General features: G+C 42.3%; 1 protein-coding gene across 1 annotated transcript in view; it reads right to left on the bottom strand.

Moving 5' to 3' along the window:
• LOC121028322 (uncharacterized) overlaps nucleotides 1-19,332 on the bottom strand; it is a 100,530-nt gene that overhangs the window by 56,201 nt on the left and 24,997 nt on the right. The window contains exon 2 of the transcript XR_005789176.1: nucleotides 4,617-5,054. The gene's annotated coding sequence lies outside the window, so the exon portion shown is untranslated. The remainder of the gene's footprint in view (nucleotides 1-4,616; nucleotides 5,055-19,332) is intronic.

Genomic DNA, 19,332 nt, shown 5'->3' with positions numbered 1-19,332 from the left:
ACCCCCCACAGTGACATCAGACAAGGCTTCCTCCAGGAGAGATCCCACTGTCACTCTCCTGACCGGGACACTTCCACTGCTCCCCGATGGCTCAGGATCAAGTTTAAAGCATTTAGTTGTTGGACACACATGGTCCACCCGGATCTGGCCTCAAGGGACCTTGGCGGCCTTATCCTCTCATTAGTCACTTTTGCACACATGGTTGCCCAGCAACAACGAATCAGTTACTGCCTGCTCGGTACACTGGAATTTCCCATCCCGCTCTAGGCCTTTGCCTGGCTTTCCCTGGACTGGAACATGCTCCCTGAGTCTTCTTTCAATGTCCAGCTCAAATACTCCTTAATCCATAAATGATTTCGTGATCATCCTGGTCACAGACAAGCTTTCTTTTCTGCAAACACGTGGTATGTTTAGTTAGCTCTCTGTATTAATACATTCATCTCTTGCTCTGCATTCGTTCCGTCACCTGTGCACGGAATCTTACTCCAAGTTCTACAAGGATAGCATCGTGGCCACGCCCACACTGCCACGCTCAGAAAAAACACCCAGGAAATGGTGGCTGTACGGACAACCCTACAGAGTCCTTCTGAGTAGCACCAGCATCCAGGGTCTATAGCTAATCAGCTCAGCTTCTGATCAGCTCCTAGAACTGTACCTGGCATTGAGGGACACTCCACAAGTAACTGTTAAATGAACTTATCCACAGGAAGATCTACTATTGGCTACAGGACAGAAATTCTGTCTCTAGGGCAGGAAACATGAGAGAGGACATGAAGAAGCCTTTTCTTTTCCAAGTTATACTTAGAGGTGCCGTAAGTTTCATGTCTCCCACAAGCTATACAGCTAATCTCAGCAATAACCATGGCACGTCATGCTTTGGTATCTTGAGTATTTCAGAAGTACCTGATTTTAATATGTAAATAAAAACCATTCTTCAAAATAGTCTCCTTTGGAGAATGACAGAAGTATTCTCACAATGTCCAAAAAAAATTTTAGACCTCCCCCCTTTTATATAGCCACAATTTCTTCTGGTGAAAAAGAAGTATGTTTATTACAGAACGAAACACCTTTTCTCAAAAGGCTTTCAAACGGCTGAGAATTTACTGCAGAAATGAATTCCAAGCTCCTCATCCTTAAAATAGAAAAGGTCCCCCCTCCCCCCAGCTCCCAGGGCTTTCATTTCCCAAATGCTATTATGTAATGCCCTTTATAAATCACGTGTACAACTCTCATTTTTCCAGCAAGTTTGATTTTAACCCCATCTCTGGGCCCTCGCAACACCACGTGTGCCTCTGTCACAGTCCTTGTCGGTATGTAGCGTTACCTCCTTAGACATCATTCACCCCACTGAGCTGTGTCTTCCTGGAGGGCCAGGTCCATGGCACATCCATTTCTGAATCTACAGTCCTCATGGCTGGAATGTAGTAGGTGCCTCCGTAAACGTTTACATGAACCAATGACACCAGTCAGTTATGTGATCATAAGTCTGTTCATCAGACCTGATTACTGTCTCCTTCCTGTCCTCAAAGGACAGAGAATTTCTACCACAGTGGGCAATAAAAAAGGATGGAAGGCTCTCAAGGCACCAGCAAACGGCAAGTTCTACGTGTGTCTCTGGCAAAGACGACATGACATGGCTGCAGTTAAGTAGCGGCTTAACTTCTTCCTAGCTGACTCGGTACTTAAGGAGGCAACATTCATTTGCATGTCTGTGTGTCTTTTGCTACGTGCGTTAAAATATTAATTGCGTTACTCTGAAGGAACGCTTTCTAGATGCGATTCATTTAAATTGTTTACTTAGATCCCCTGAAGTAAATACAAGATGAGTAAAACCAAATTAGTTTTAAATCACACCTTAGAGACGACAGTTAGTGAAGTACCTTGTTGGGGATCTAAAATTGTTACATAAAAAAGATGAAAAGACCTGCCTATTCGGCACTGTGCACCCGTCAGTGCCTGGGAAACGATCTACTTTTCATGATCATCCAATCATGCAGACTGACGTCATTGTCTCCAGAACCTACATGCTGCTCTTCCCAGATTGAACAACATAAGCACATCGACGAGGAAGCTCATTATAAGTTGATGACAAATTGGAAAAAAAAACCTTTAAATATAATTACAGACATGACTCTCACATTTGGGCTTTCCAAACATGGAGGGCTTAAGAGACACCACAGTTCCTTGTCACAGAAAGTTCCAAAACCCAGTATATTCTGGAAAGTCCAAATCTACTGCCTGGGTAGCTCAACAGTGTGTGTCAGGACTGAATCTTTTTAAATGACGGTTGACACTTTGCTCAAGTACATAAGAACAGAAAAGAGAAACCACCGCAGATTTTAGAAATTTTCAGTGATAATAAAGTTTTCATCGAAGACAAAATTTTATTTCGTATTCTCTTAAATGTTTCTGAAAGCAGCAGAGATTTCTTCCAGGTGGAAACTGAGGCAAGAAAGCTCAATCATTTAGTTAGAGCACCCTACATTTCAAAAACAATTAAAAGCCATGACCCCAAACCAAATTCTCCAATAATCTATTCTCATGAGAAAGGGGCTAAAAGGCTTATTGCCTAACTAAAGGATAAGTACCCTGAATTATTTCAATGATTGGCCCAGGAAGCCTCAGCACAGCGCTCAGTAACACGGACACGTGTTAACACCCCTGTGCACAACCTCCCTTGTGATGACGCGTGCGTATCACAGTCAACAGGTAGCCCTGGTTTTGTTCAGAACGGTATTTCTGTACATCCCCACCGCACAGTTACGATGCTGCCATCTTCTGATTATGCCCAGTGAAGTGTAAACAATTTTTTCACACAAAAAGCAAAATCAGTAAAACTAAAAATCCCTACTTTTCTGCCAGTAGTGCCCTCAGTTAACAGGAGCAAAGACACGAACATAGAAATTACAACACTCCCAGACATAATTCAAGCAGAATTCTAAATGGATAAGCACACATTATAAACTTTTTTTTTTTTTTTTTTTTTTTTTGCAAGTGCCTTGCATGCTTATGTTACTATTCAGTCTGAGATAGACAGATCATCAATGACCTTCTGGGTCACTGACTAGGGAGAAAGAGGACTGTAAAAAAGAGTGGGAGAAAAAATAAAGGGGGGCGGCTTCCTTCCACCCCAGGCCCCCTACTGCCCTGAATGAAAGCAGACAGATGGCAGGCACCTTCCCCTTTAATTAGGAGGGCAGCTCAGAAGCGGACAGCCCAGCTCATGTGGCACCATCTCTAACAAACCGTTCCGAGGGGAATGCTCTGCTCATTCACCCTGGCTTCAAACTGTTCTGGATCTTTAATTGACAAACCAAATCTCGGTAGGTTTAATTGTGACAAACTGCAGCTCTGAGTACAGTACTCTGCAAAAAGGTGTTTAAAGGAAGTTTGCTGAATAATCCACAGACATTCATAAAAGGAGCCTGGAGGGTTTTAAATGAAAAACGGACACCCCAGGTCCTACCACCACCACGTTGAGATAAAACGTGAATTCCCACGGCACAGAAGCCCTAACTTAAATTCACTCAGTACTCCATATGAGATTTAGAAGGAAGATTCCTGATTTCTGCTCTTCCAATGCCACTCCGTAGTTACAATGCCTCCTTCTACCTTTAAAGTGTTACCGTTGGGAGTTGAGAAAAGTCCAGAAAACTCTACGGTAAAAACAGTCCATTTTATGAGGAGGGATAATCTAATTACAAATCATAAACTACTCTGCATTTCCATTTGTTTTGCATTTTCAAAACCATACAGCTTTGTATTAATTTACTGAGCCATGCCACAGCTCTGGAGCTAGGATCAGATAAAACACAAACAAACACAAATGGAAGACAGGGGTCAAGTGTCAGAAATTAGGCTGGTGTCCCAAAATCTGCACAGGTGGTGATGCCTCTTATTTTCTGAAAGCCACACATCTTCTATAAACCTACAAAACATGAATCTTTCTAACTTGAAGGAAAACATCACTTTCCTCGACAAGTTTAGGTCTTTATACATTTTATCCCATTCTTACAAAAAGTCTGTTTGTTTGTGGGGTTTTTTTTTCCCCCAACATCACTAAATAATTCGTATTCTTCAGCTCCTTCCCATTTCCCAACAGGTTTTTAAGTTACGACCTCTTGTTCAGGCACCACTCCCAGCCAGTGTCTGCCGTTCCCACAGGGGGGACACTCTATTTTCACATAAGTCTCGTACAGGCACCCTTTCTGCTTCCCAATGGAAATAAGGACGGTGAACTGGGGCTCTTTTGCTAGATATGCTGCTGGCTGCACCACGTAAAAAAAGTTTTGCCTGTGTCACTGTCCTTTAATTAACAGCAAGGTTCTTGGATTGTTTAAAAAAGAAGAAGAAGAAAAAAAAAAGAACTTTGTGTTTTCTCATTGATAATAAATTTCAGTCTCATACGATCTCCAACAAGGAAGCCAGCAAGCTAGATATAGGAAGAGAGACAGAAAAGATTAAAGAAGCAAGTAGCTATGCAACAAACTTCATATCCTACTTCCCAATGAGGGGGGAAAAACTTGGCGTTTGCCGGATATGGAGTGTCTAATACAATGTTAGCAAGAGAAAACATGTAGCAGCGACTGACTAACAAAGAAACAAACAAAACTTACTTTGTTTTCCAGCACAGTAAGCAGGTCGGGAGTGAGATGAGGGTAATTCCTTCCTCGAGGCCCCTGCTTTCACTTTGAGAGCTGTGTTTATGCCGACATCCAGATTTGCTGTGGCACACTCCAAAACGCCTGTACTTCTCAGGATGCCCCAAGTTCACAGTTCATCTCAGAAGCCCCGAGGACCAGGAACCCCCGGGACAGATCGCGGCGACCTCTGGGCACCACGTGGCATCACTGCTGTTGTTAACACACACACACGCCCGGGACACCCACTTGTTACCTCAGGAACCAGGCCACCGGCAGAAAACTGCGCAGAGGAGTGTCCAGAGTCCCCAGCCTCTGGTATTCTCAGGTTCAAGGTTGGAAAATGCATTAAGACGAGAACCACGCAGTCAGCAGTATTCTGTGCCATTAACTTTCTGGTACTTAAATGCCTGTCTAAAGAAGAGCAGAAGGTACAAAATTACAAGGAATATTTTACTAGTGATTGTGATTGGCGGTGGCTGCACACTGGCTCCTAGCTTGCTCTCTAAAACTCCATTTAAAAATCCTAGATCGGAGGTATTTTCATTTCCTCTGTGAAAACCATAGAAAACCGGTTTTGTTTTTTTTTTAAAAAGGGAAAAAGTATAATTTTGTTTAAAAATGTAACCCTTACTAAACCTCATCTGGTTAATTTTTTTAAAACCCACAAAGTAAAACAAACAAACAAAAAGCGTATAAATTTGGTTTGTTTTGAAAAATTACTTCATCCACGTACTGTCCAGCTCATAAAAACAAACCTTCTTCCAGCAAAACCAGGACACTTTGACCCTGTTTACTGCAGTGTTTTGAAACCACTGGCTCGTAACTCCTGACATCACTGGATGTGCATTAGCACCTTTACTGCTGTTGGGGGCACACGCTGCTGTCCCCATGGTCTTCAGTTGCCCCTGCCTGAACAAATACTCCCCAGGACAGGAAGGATACCGGCCTCAGCATTAAACCCCCAGAGCTCACATGATACCTTCTGTATTCACCTCTCTGGTCACTCTTACAAGCAAACAAAAGCACCGACCACCTGATACTTTTTAAAGTTCCAGCTTCCAGACCTGGTACGGATCATTATTTCTTCTGACCCTCCACCTGACCCTTTCTCACCAATCACCATAATGGCAAGAATTTCTGCCATGGAGCTTTACAAACAGAAGATCCCGACCTACTTTCTCCCGGTAGAAGGTTCCCACAAACTTTCCTAGAGGATCATTTATTTTAGCAGATTTTAGAGTCCCAAAGAGTATTATTACATTTTTAATTTTGACAAAGTCAGATTATTCCATTTTTTTTTCTTTTGTGGAATATGCTTTTGGTGATGTATCTGAGTGCTGCATTTTTAAAGAAATAATTTTCTCCTGTAAGTCTGACACATTCCCCCTTCCGTGTTCTTCAATCCTTATTTTAAATATATCCAAATCAAACCAAAGGATAGCTATAATCCCTGGAGCAAATCACCATTAAATTTGGGGGGACATCTCCCATAATCCACCTCTTTAAATAAAACCAAGTTCTGGTCCTATCATGGTAGTGCAATTTTACAGACGAGTAACTAAAACCCCAAGTTTAACCTTTCTGAAGTCAATCAGTGACATTCTCGTTCTTTTCCTGAAACAGCTTAACAAAACACCAAGTTCTCAAATTGTAGTCACCAAGAAATAAAGAACATGAAATACATATTTGAGCAATTACGGCCCCTGTTTGTCAGAGAGAAGTAAGAAGAAAAACATCCAGAGTTAATAAAATTAATTAACTCTAGCTAAAGAACTACTTAAAAGACTCTTCAAATGTCATGCTGTTACTATGACAACTTCAAAGCTGCTCTGAGAAAATGTGAAGGATTTTAAGATCCATGATAAAACAAGTGTCGTCCAGCCTTCTGGAAATTACTTTCATTTCTATCAGGCAGCAGCAAGACTAAATGGCCATTTACAATTCTGAAGCATCAGATCGTTACCTTCTGAGAGATGCTGTACCTTCACTCAGATCATGAAAGGAGTAATAAGTAAATGAACAGCTCTCTCAGTAATGGGAACCATTTTGATTTCAGCCCTGCAACTACACCACTCCCACGGTCTATCTAGTTGCTACATTATTTTTATAATGAAAGCAAAGTCTGATTCAATGTGGAAGGGGACGGGACACACAAAAAATCCCTAACCGTCTCTCATTTCCAAGTACAGATAGGCAGGCACACGCTCACTCTGATTTTTTAGGCGTCAATAAAGAAACAGAAGAAGAAAACATCTTTTCCTTAAAATTCCTGCTTTGGGGTATTTAGACCGATTTACATTTTACGTAATCTTGATGGCTCAATCAGGAAGTAAAAATTTTAAGTGCCTGTGTTACAGACGGGAAGGATCATGTGACCCATAGCAACGAAAATTATGCAGTAGACGAGCACATAAGAAAAATAAGCTTAAGAGGGTTTTAAAAATACTGTCTTTAGGATTCATTGAGCCATGAATATAGTATGGCTTTTGAGAAGTAATAATCTGTTTGGAAGCCTTGAAAATAAGGCCTCGGGACATTTTTAAAACTATGAGATCAAAGCAATGCACAGTGAGAAGTGAAAGTTTAATTAATAAAGGAAAGGTTTTCTGTGAAGATCATATCCATTCAAGGTTTACTTTGAAGGCTATTTTTCCATGGTATCTGAAGATCAGGCCATACAGAATTGTAATCGAACAAAACATCAGCTGCAGCTGTGTATAAACACATAAAGGATACATTAAAGAAATAATATACTTATTAATATATAGTGTTCTGTGTTCCTGGAGCACAAAGGAGAAAGCTGTTTAGATTCATCCAGTCTCCGCCCAAGTTCTACAGATTTCAAGTGGTCACTGTGTTTTAGTACAGCAAATAACATCCTCCAGAGGAAAATGCCAGTGCACTGAAATTTTCATCTGCAGCATCGAAACTAGTAAAAAGATCACCATTAGATAGAATCTGAATTACCCTCATGTGTTAAATAAGTTATGCCACACATATCAGACCACGTTCACTTGCTCTGGAAATCAAAAAGTGGGAGATGTGTGTTAAAACACATCTGACTACAATGGACCGACTGACAGATGACTCTATTATACAAGAGCTACTTAAGACATATTCTCTGTGCTACTTCTCTAAAATAAAGTATGTTAGTATAAAGATATGTGAAATTCCAAAGGTTTGGCCTGTGGTTGGTTGTTTCTCAATGCAACTTCAGTTACTGGTATGTTAATAAATGATTTATGAATACCAATAGTAAGCAATTAACATGGTTGAGAGCAGGTATTTGTATCTCATAGATACTACTTTTATCACCTTATTAATGCTTCACAGTTCTCAAAATGGTTTTCCCATTTTTATTTCAGCTTTTTAGAAAAATGTGTGTCACGGCTTCGGGCAAGTGGTAGGGCAAGGTCAGTGACAGGAATCAGTTCTGGGTACTTGATAACTAGGTCATCTTTCTTTAATTCCTAAACACAAGATGTGGCTGGGCAAAAGAAGAAATTGTTAGGAAAAACAGATGTCTTTCAGCAGGGAAGCTTGAGGTAGATCAAGGAAAAGTTAGGAAAGGTAAAAAGCACAAATTCTCCAAGGTAGAGTACTAAATGACATTGTTAAATGATCCTAATCTCCGGTATCACACTGGTTGGCTGAATTAAGGAAGGATGAATTAGTTCTCAAGAAAGATCCCCCAACAGATTCACAGCACGATCTAGCTCTGCCACTTGCCTAGACCATAATTTACGGAGAAGACACCTCAGAGAACATACATCTCAGCTCTGTAATTCTGTAAGTCAGGAAATTAGAGAAGTTCAGAGACTTTCCTAGGTTGCACCGTTGACTGACAGCTGCAACAGGACCCAAGCTTTCTGGCTTTCCTAGGTTAGGGCTCTTCTTCACCACGTGCTGCCTTCCATCTACAGTCGGAGGTTCAGGTAAAGTCTCCAACGAGCACAGTCCTGGTTGCTTATGGTAGTTGTGAATAACTGAAGCAGGGTCAAGACTGAGAGGGGCTCACCCTGGGCCACTCAGTCCCTAACTTACGGGCCCCTGACCCTTGTCACTGTTATCTCGGTCCTCCGGCAGTGTGTGTGGAGTACCTTCGTGAGCTGGACAGAGACAGGGCAAGTCTTGGACTGGGCGTAGAGCTCTGAGAGCTGGTCCCAGGCCCTCTTCCTGGCTCCTCCCTTCACAGGTATACATCAGAGCCTCCTCCTCTTGTCCAGTGGGAAGATCAAGACACTAAAGTAAGAAAAAGCACATGTTTTGGTGCACGTTGCAGCTTCGCTGGGATTTTGGGACACACATGGGAGTAAGAGGATATTCTAGAACAACTAATATGAGCTCCTACTTTACAACCTTCACCAAAAGTAATTCTGTGGGGATTAAAGAGTTAAATGTAGGAAGGGGGAACAGAATACAATTAGGAGACATTTCTGAATCAGAGATAGGAAAAGAAGTAACGAAAAAAGTAACAAAAGGCAATATAATGGGAAATCAATCTGACTACATTAAAATGTTTATGTAAACACATTTATGTGAACATGTATGACCTGTAAGTCCAAAAGCAACTGAAGTGAAAGGTAAAGAAAAAAAACAAAATACTTGCAACAGGGCAATAAACCTCATATCATTTATAAATGTATAAGGTAAAAGTTATTAACAGACAATTCACTCCAAAATATAAATGGCCAATTAACATGAAACAGAGTTGGATTTCACTAGCAACCAACCACCAAATTCACAAAGATGGACAACATTCCAATTTTAGTATATGTGCTGCCGAAGCGAGCACCACAAAGATGGACAACAAAGAGTTAAGCCGGCAGAGTGAGGTGAGAGCATCCTTTCAGGAAACCAAGCAGTATCTTTTTATAAAGCCTTAAAACTGTTCTGACTCAGAACAGCTCTATAAATACCACCTCAAGAAACAATCACAGATACACAGGAAAGTAACTGTACAAGGACATACTTACAATCACCTGAAATTGCTATTAAACATGGAGGGGAGCATCTGACTCAGTAGGTAAATTCATGTGTTTAATGGAGAGTACTTTATGACACTGGAAATAGCAGGATACAATGTTGGATGAAACTGCTGGATATAAAACTGTGTATGGGGGCACCTGGGTGGCTCAGTCAGTTAACCTTCCAACTTCAGCTCAGGTCATGATCTCATGGTTCGTGGGTTCGAGCCCAACATCGGGTTCTGTGCTGACAGCTCAAAGCCTGGAGCCTGCTTTGGATTCTGTGTCTCCCTCTCTCTCTGCTCCTCCTCTGCTTTCACTCTATCTCTCTCTCTCTCTCTCAAAAATAAATAAACATTAAAAAAAATTAAAATTGTGAGGGCGCCTGGGTGGCTCAGTCAGTTAAGTGTCTGACTTCAGCCTGGGTCATGATCTCATGGTTCGTGGGTTCGAGCCCCGCGTCGGGTGCTGTGCTGACAGCTCGGAGCCCGGAGCCTGCTTCGGATTCTGTGTCTCCCTCTCTCTCTGCCCCTCCCCTCCTCATGCTTTGCTTCTCTCTGTCTCTCAGAAATAAACGTTGAAACAAAATTTAAAAAGAAATTAAAATTATGTATGAAGATGGTATCAATATTTCTTAGTAAGAAAGGAAAGCGGAGAGAGAAGGAAGCACGGACAAATGGGGTATACAAAAGCTAATCTCAAAAAGATACTAGAAAAGAGTAATTTTAAAAGATTAAGAAGGGGCAGGCAATTTAGATTTTTTGTTACTTCTTTATAATATTAAGATATTTATATATGACATTTTCTAAAGGAAATCTTATTTTTAAAACTGGAAAAATGTTATGTAAGCTAGTCAGCACCCTATAAATATTTTCAGTCACATAACGTAATTATTTACAAAGACCTTCTTAACAAAAGAATGCTTATACCTTATTATTATGTGCAAAAAAGAAATACAAAACAGTAGGATCTTAAATATGCAAAAATTCACATTAAAAAGACTAGAAGAATATGCAACATGATGTTAATAATGGTCACCTTTCACTAGTGCTTCTGTGTGTGATTTTTTTTTCCGTATCTTACATGTTTTCTACCCTTGTCATATATTGTTTCCATGACAATAAATAAATGTCAGTATCACAATTATAAGACTGATATATCACATGAAAAGATGCTCAACGTTGCTCCTCATCAGGAAAATACAAATCAAAACCACACTCAGATATTACCTCACACCAGTCAGAGTGGCCAAAATGAACAAATCAGGAGACTATAGATGATGGAGAGGATGTGGAGAAATGGGAACCCTCTGGCACTGTTGGTGGGAATGCAAACTGGTGCAGCCACTCTGGAAAACAGTGTGGAGGTTCCTCGAAAAATTAAAAATAGGTCTACCCTATGACCCAGAAATAGCACTGCTAGGAATTTACCCAAGGGATACAGGAGTACTGATGCATAGGGGCACTGTCAATGTTTATAGCAGCACTGTCAACAATAGCCAAATTATGGAAAGAGCCTAAATGTCCATCAACTGACGAATGGATAAAGAAATTGTGGTTTATATACACAATGGAATACTACGTGGCAACGAGAAAGAATGCAATATGGCCTTTTGTAGCAACGCGGATGGAACTGGAGAGTGTGATGCTAAGTGAAATAAGCCATACAGAGAAAGACAGATACCATATGTTTTCATCTTCTGTGGATCCTGAGAAACTTAACGAAAGTCTATGGGGGAGGGGAAGAAAAAAAAGAGGTTAGAGTGGGAGAGAGCCAAAGCATAAGAGACTCTTAAAAACAGAACAAACTGAGGGTTGATGGGGGGTGGGAGGGAGGGGAGGGTGGGTGATGGGTACTGAGGAGGGCACCTTTGGGGATGAGCACTGGGTGTTGTATGGAAACCAATCTGACAATACATTTCATACTAAAAAAAAAAGACTGATATATCAAGAAGATACTACTATTAACAGTTAAATTTCAAAATACAGAGGGCCTATAGTCACAAAAATCTGCCCCATGACTAAGGGATTTTTATTTTTTTCACTTTAAGAACCAGTGGCACACCTTTCAGAAAACAGCAGGAATCGATGGGAGTGTCGGAGGTGCGAACAAATCCTACTTCTCAGACGTCAGTGTCTCTCCATGCAGTGGTTCTGTGAGGGTCATCTTGAAGCATGAGGATCCATCCCAACAGCAGGACATTATTAGGAAAATAGTGAAGAAGGCTGATGGGAGAGGGGTAGTTTAGTGGCCAAAAGAGGAAGGGCAGGAGTTCATGAAAACAACAGAAGCATCAAGACAGAAGGTTCAAAAAATCATTATCCAAAATAATTCGAAGGGTCTCGAAGAGATACATGCGTATCTATGTTCACAGCAGCATTACTCCTAACAGCCAACAGATGGAAGCAACCCAAGTGCCCACCAGCGAATGAATGGATAAACAAAATGTGGTCTATAAACGCGATGGAATATTATTCAGCCCTAGACAGTAAGGCAACTCTGACACCTGCTACAATGAGGTTGAACCTTGAGGATACTATGCTATCCTCAAGTGAAATAAGCCAGTGGCAAGAGGACAAGGACTGTGTGACTCCACTGAAATGAGGTACCTAGAGTAGTCAATCCCTAGACAGAAAGCAGAATAGTGGTTGCCAGGGGCTGGGGGAAGGGAAAAGAGGAGTTAGCGCTTAATGGGTGTGGAGTTTCAGTCTTGCAAGACCAAAGGGTTCTGGAGATAGATGATGCTGACAGCTGTTCAACAATGTGAATGTACTTGATGCCCCGGACCTGCACACTTACAAATGTGAAGACTGCATTTTATGCTGTACATATTTTACAGTTAATTATACATATATATACTTGAAAGAACCAAAATCGTTAGAATCAGAAGTCCTGAAGAAGGCTTCTGATTTGGCAATGAAAGAAGAGTTTCAAGGATGTCAAAGGCACAGGTATCGAAATAAACTAGACCTTATTTCTAATACTAGATTCTTCAGGGATAATTACAGAAGTCAGCTCCATAACACAGAAGATCAAAACTGAAAATAAGAAGGGACGTCGTGTTTCACTTGAAGAGAACATACCAGACCTCTCTGTGGTTTTTTGAGACCCTCTCATTACAGCCAGCTTGAAAAATTCCCCACAACTAGGAAAGAACCTGCAAGCCCAAGCAACACAATGACGTCTTCTCATCAGTTAACGGGAAGGAACACAGGAAACTCTGGGTCCTAGAAATGTACTCCATCCTTACTGAGAACTCCAGCTGCAGACCTGAAGAGTTTTGGAGCTGGACAAAGGCCCTTAGGTAAAGCTGTTCGGGGGACACAGACACCCAGAGAGTTTGCCCAGGCTCACTCAGTAACACGGGATTTAGTGACAAACTCCTAGAACACACTTATGTTTCGTTCGTTAAGTCTTATTCTTTAAAGAGTGCCTTATTAAAGATAAGAACAGCAGAACTGGAATGTTCTTTCTGTGAGTCATTTTATTAAATCTGTTCAAGAAGTATTTATGGCGTCCACAGTCCACACTGTGCACTCCACACCAGGCACTGGGCTAGGCGCTGGATGGCGAGCGGGGTGTCGTCACCCTTCCCTCAGAGAACTGGCTATTATGATTTAATGGAGGCACAAGGCGCTACCGGCACACCCAAAGGGGGCTCCCATCTGGTCTACAGGTCTGGAAACCTGTCAGAAGTAATACTGTCAATAGCAAATGTTATTATTATCATTGGGGCAAGTCTGACTGATCACTATTATGAGTCACACAGTTTTAGGCACTGTCCATGAACCAATTAATTAGAACCCAATCTAAGACAGGGATGCAACTCAGATCAGAACGTTCAGCAAAGGGCGGAGCTGCTTGGAGTACAAAAAGAGAAGTGGGGAAACGGAAGGAGAACTACAGGTAGGGGGAGGCCGGGGCTGGGATGCACAGACAGGTGAGTGGGGGGAAGGGTGGAGGGCTGGGAGCAATCAGGAATTCTGGAGGGTGGAGGGACTGACGTCCAGTGAGGGTTTTCATGAAATTCTGCTGTGTGGAGGGGAAAGTAACTCTGTTCTCCATCTCTGAGTAAATCCTAAGTGATTTGAGGACTTCTTTATGCACCGGGTGAGGATGCAAGCCTCGCAGAGGCCCCAGTCAATTTGGGGAGAAGAGATCATAGACACGGGTAAGAATTCAGGGAATGAAGTGACACAACACAGATGCTTTTTAGAGGCCTCACTCTGGATGCAGTCAGGAAGACGCCTAAAGCAGAGCGGATTGGGAGAGAATACCAATCGCAGGGAGACAGGTGCAAAGGCAAGAACTGTGGTCAAAGGTGATGAAAACCAGGAAGGACACACTGCAGACAAAGTGGATGGATTCAAGAACTTGACCAGACTTGGTTTCTTTGTGGATTTGGAAGGGGAGGAGAGAGAAGGGTCAGGAAGCCGCAGGTTTCAAGCCTGGGTAACTTGGATCCGTTTGGAACCTGTCGGATAGGAGATGCCAGTAAGACATCAAAGCAGAAATGTCCCATTAGCATCTGAACACAAAGCATGGAGCTTAGAGACAGCTGGAAAGAACGAAGGCAACAGGGAGAACAAGCTGAAGGAGCAAGGCGGGGTCCTGGAGGCCAAAGAGGACAGGACACCAAACACCGTCACTGTCGTGAGGTCCTGGAAGGTAAGAATCCAAACGTATCTGGTCCACGTGGCAACAGCAGGATAGGGAGGCCACCTCCAGCTCTGGCTGGAGCAGTACCAGTTTGGTCACAGATACGAGAGCCAACCTGGAGCACCCGGAGGAGGGGGCGGGAGTGAGAGAAAGAGGAGGCAGCAATAGAGGCAATTCTTCCAAGAAGTTTGGCCCTAGCAGGACAAGTAAACAGAGAGGGAGCCAAAAAGCAAGGCAATACTGAAGTCCTGTGTGTGTGTGTGTGTGTGCACGCGCCTGAGTGCGTTTAGTGAGATGCGTAGGTTTAAATTTTTTTTTCAAGTTTATTTTTGAGAGAGAGACAGAGTGTGAGCAGGAAAGGGGCAGAGAGAGACGGAGACACAGAATCCGAAGCAGGCTCCAGGCTCTGAGCGGTCAGCACAGAGCCCGGCGCGGGGCTCAAACTCACAAACCTCAAGATCATGACCTGAGCCGAAGTTGGACGCTCAACCGACTGAGCCACCCAGGCGCCCCGAGACATGTTTAGGCTTAAATGTGCATAGGAAAAAGTGAATGGCAGGTATCAGGTCAGAGAGAACATCTCTGAGAAGGTGCGGGAAGCTGGGGCTGGGATCTGGAGCTGTGGGCATAAGGAAAGACTCCTCTTCAGCTGCAACCAGAGGCGAGGCAGGCGCGGAGGAAGCTTGTTGACAGGGTGAGAACCCAAGCAAGTGAGCTCGCCTGTGACCCAGGAGCCGCTGCAGAAGGAAGTGAGGTGGAGGAGCGAGCTAACAAGTGCTTGCAGGAGCTGCTGGGGGACGAGATGGGCGGGGACAGCAGGGAGGAAAAGTCACCTTGCAGAATGTCAGCTCAGGAGAGCCACAGGCAAGGATTCTATGCACCTGTAGCCTTTACCAAAAATCACTGAGAACATAAACAAGAACTGGACTGCATTGAGCAGACCTCATGAGAAGTCTCATCTCCAATATCGTAAGATCAGGTAAGTCAGCCGTAATAGTATCAGTTTTCCTCAAGCCTTAACCACATGTGCACAACAAAGACAAATGCTTCACAGGAACTATGATGGCCATCCTGTGACCATGTGGAGAAGGCTCCCACTTCCTTCTATGGGCAAACCTGGTTTGTACGTGTGACAAAAACATCGTATCTCACCTGGAATTACATCATCAACAGTGCGTTAGCAACCTTCACGTTTAGCCCCAGCTGGATTTTGCTGCCGGGTATCATCAACCCTGCTACGTGTGCCCACAGGATTACAGTGAGGGTCAGACACCTCCCCCCTTCCAACGTCCCGTGGGGAAGACGAGCGGGCAAAAAGGCCCATCGCGGCCACTTTTCCGAGACTCGGCTCTAGTTCCCGCTCTGACCGGGAAATTGCTGGAGAAAGCAAAAACAGGGGCCAGGAGCTGAGCACGGCTGTGCAAGTCCAAACACAGGACTAGGGAAAGTGGTATTTCAAGTGAGTGGATGTGTTATACTTGAGTTAACTGGGCAAAGCAGGAGCAGAGGAAGACATGAGCTTGAAAGAATAGCTTTCCTTGTAAAATCTTTTTATGGAGACAAGAGTAAGTCTAGCAATTAGCATGGAGGGCCTCTTGTATTTTCAGGGCAAACATCTCCCAAGGAGCTCAAAAGAAAATCCCTTAGTTCTACCCCCTTCTGGGGGAGAATGGGAATTAACAGTAAAATCTGACCAACTCAACCAACTGGGAAGTCTACTATGAACAGTGAGGTGTCTGAACCATAGGATACTGTAATTTACTTTTGCTTCCTGGCTTTTTCTTTCTAAAAAAATTTCCTTTCTGCATATGTTTTTATCATGAAAGTAATGTAATGTTACGACTGGCCAAAAGTTACATAGGGTTCACTATGAGCCTGCTCAGCTCTAAGTCTCAACTTCCTTCAGACACTCTTATTCTCCGAGTTTTAGGGGGAGACACAGAGGCTTAAGTCCGTTGCCTGTGACAACTAGGAGAGCTGGTGGCCCAACCCAGACAGGCCAATGTCAGTCATGTGCTCAAGCGCTGAGCTCCAGTGCCATACCATGAAAACACGAATGCTAAGATTCTAAAAATCAAGGTATCAAAAAAGAGACTATCACCATTTATTCTACCTGGGTAACTTTGGTATGTTTCCTCTAGTCATCCTTTGGTTTTCAAATTAAGGCATCTTTTAAAATAAAAATTTTTTTATTTACTATATTCAAGTAAAAATACTATGTAAAACTGTTTACAAAAACCTTTCCAGGTAGAGATTCTACTCATAGGCAACACTCGTTTAAAGTCAGCAAATCTATTTCTGCACACAATGTGCACAAGTTATTAGAACAAATTTTTCTTCACAAGCTTCTTTACATTATGAAAAATCTCCTTCTTAAGAGTAATATTTTTTTAGTCGGACCCACACTTAACTATAATGAGTTCCAAATCAGTTATGTTAAATTCATGCATATCCAGTTTTCAAATAAGAAAAATTACTGTTTAGTTCTCTGCGAAGTTGCCTGCAGGCTGAGGCTGGGTCTCACAGACTTGACGGTATTCTCTCTTTGCAGGTAAGAGCCTTATATTTAGTGTGGGAACACTGGGACTTCTGGAAGTCTCAGCTGGGTTAGCAAGCAAAAAGCGCCCCCCATATGTGTCTGTCAGTGACCTTTAACGCAAAAGTTCCATGATATAGAAGTTTAAGGCAGTCAGCCACTTGAGGCTTATTACAGTTGGCCAATGTGAACTCATTTCCTAGACTTAAGTGCATGCCACATGTGGTCTATGCAAACATTCTTCAGGTTCCTTTGAAAAGACCAACACATATATGGACAGCGGATTTGCAACAAAGGCGCCAAAGCAATTCAATGGGGAAAGGAAAGTCTTTTCAATAGATTGTACTGGAACAACTCGAGAAACGTGCAAAAAAAGGAACCTTCACCTCTACCTTAAGACATTTTTAAGACAACGAAAGGTAAGCCACAGACTGGAATATATTTGCATCATAGTTTTCTGATATATATACATATACATATATATATATATAATCCATATATATCTCTCCAGATTTTATATATATATATATAAAATCTCTTACCAATCTACAATAGTAAGACACACAATACAATATAAAATGGCCCCTTCAAAAATTAAAAAAAATAGGTAAAATATTAAACAGATACTCCAAAAAGGAAAGTCTACAAACGTCCAGTAAGAATATGTTTGGTCATCAAGGGAATACAAATTAAAAACCACAATGAGAAACCACTTCATATCCAGAAGAATGGCTAAAATCAGAAGAACCAACAATATACAAATGCTAAAAAGGAACCAGAACACCTGGAACTCTCGTTGACTGCTGGCTGGGGCATAAAAGGCACAATTACTTTGCGAAACTGCTTGGAAGTTTCTCATAAAGACATACGTGCACGGTACGGCCCAGCAATTAAGCCAGGATCTACAAAGAGGGGTGAGTGAGCTCTCACAACAGCTTCAGATTCCCAACAGCCGAAAAGATGAAGACAACCCAAATGTCTGTCAATAGGAAAGTGGAGTGACAAATTGGGTGTATTCGTATGACAGAATACCACCTGGCAATAAAGGAAGAAAGAACACCTGATCCACACAAAAACATAAAACTGGGGTGAGAGGCCAAGCCTGAAGAAGTACATGTGGAGTCCATCTATATAAAGGTCAGTAACAGGAGAAAAAAATTCTGTTATGACAAATCAGAAAGCATTTGTCAATGGGGATGGAGAGGGACTGGATGGGGGCATGAGAGAACCTGGAGGGTAGAAATGTTCTACATGTTAACTGTGGTTCGGTTACAAGACTACATTTGACATCAGTGCATTTTTCCACATGTAAATTTTACACCTATTAAAAAGGAGGGCTGGGAGGGCTCCCTAAATGTCTTTATATCCCCAAGTCCCCCTGAAGAATGGGATTTGATTTGTATCCCTTGGCCCCAACAAAGGGAGACTATATCTGAACTACTCTGAGTAACAGACAACCAGTTTGACAACTATTGTGGCTGTCTCATTTCTTTGGGACCACCTACAGACAGTATTTTCTCCAAAGGAAAAAGAAGGAATTTGCTGGGTTTCCTCTCATCCAACAGTAAAAGCCAATCAATATCCCAGGTTCCAAAAACCAAAGTAAGCGTGTTCTAAATGCTCACAGAAAGTCCTTTTTAGGTTCACCATTTTTCAGTATACAAGTGATAACCTGTATTCAACACATTCCTCACCACCAGCAGGTTAAGGGGGATAGATAAAAGAAAGTAAATTTGGGAAGAAAGTTACTTAGAACAGGCTGATGATACTCATTGTGGCCAATACCAGAAGTAAAATTACAAGTATGTCCTGCTTCCCTGGGAGCTCAGGACATTTCAGTATTCTCCGTATCTGCTTCCAGGGGCATGGTCTCAGGGGGCCTGCCCTAGGACCTAGGACTGCCCCAAAGGCTCTAAGCTAACAACTTACTGCTTCCTGTAAGTAAGGACCTTTACTATCTTCAATTGCCTCTATGCCACTACGCAAAGAATAATTAGCATCTAACTGTACTACTTTGCAAATGCCAGAGGTAGACTTGGGGCTCCTGGTACTATTCCAGAGATCAGATAGGCCTGAGAAGATTCTGCTTCAGGTTCGATTATGTTAGGGCCACCATCCCTAACTATGGAGGACCTCTAGAGAAGATCTCCAGGATTTTTCACAAGAAAATGGCTATTTCTTTTCCAAGTAAAATGAGTTAATGGTAAGATTGGAAACATCAATTCAGAGTTTCTTCTAAGACACAAATGGATACCACGTGTCAGGGAAGTTAAAGCACTAATTAGCGAACACCTAATTTTTCCCATCTTCATTGTTTCTACTATCCATTTGCAGGTACTACACAACAAACACAACGATCGATAAGAATTTGGATTTCTTTTTTTTCCACAAAGGAAATGGGAAGGAAGAATATGAGATGCTTCTTACAAGAAAGGGGAGAAGTAGGAGGAGGGTCTATCCCCTAAGGAATAGAAGTTCTAGAAATGAAGGAATAGTAGATTCTCTCGGGAACTCCTATGCCAAAGGG

This window comes from Herpailurus yagouaroundi, unplaced genomic scaffold, assembly GCF_014898765.1.
Source record: "Herpailurus yagouaroundi ecotype Mexico unplaced genomic scaffold, PumYag 100, whole genome shotgun sequence".
In the NCBI taxonomy this organism is placed as follows: domain Eukaryota; kingdom Metazoa; phylum Chordata; class Mammalia; order Carnivora; family Felidae; genus Herpailurus; species Herpailurus yagouaroundi.
Note: the sequence above shows the minus strand (reverse complement) of the source record. Positions and strands in the feature narration are given on the sequence as shown.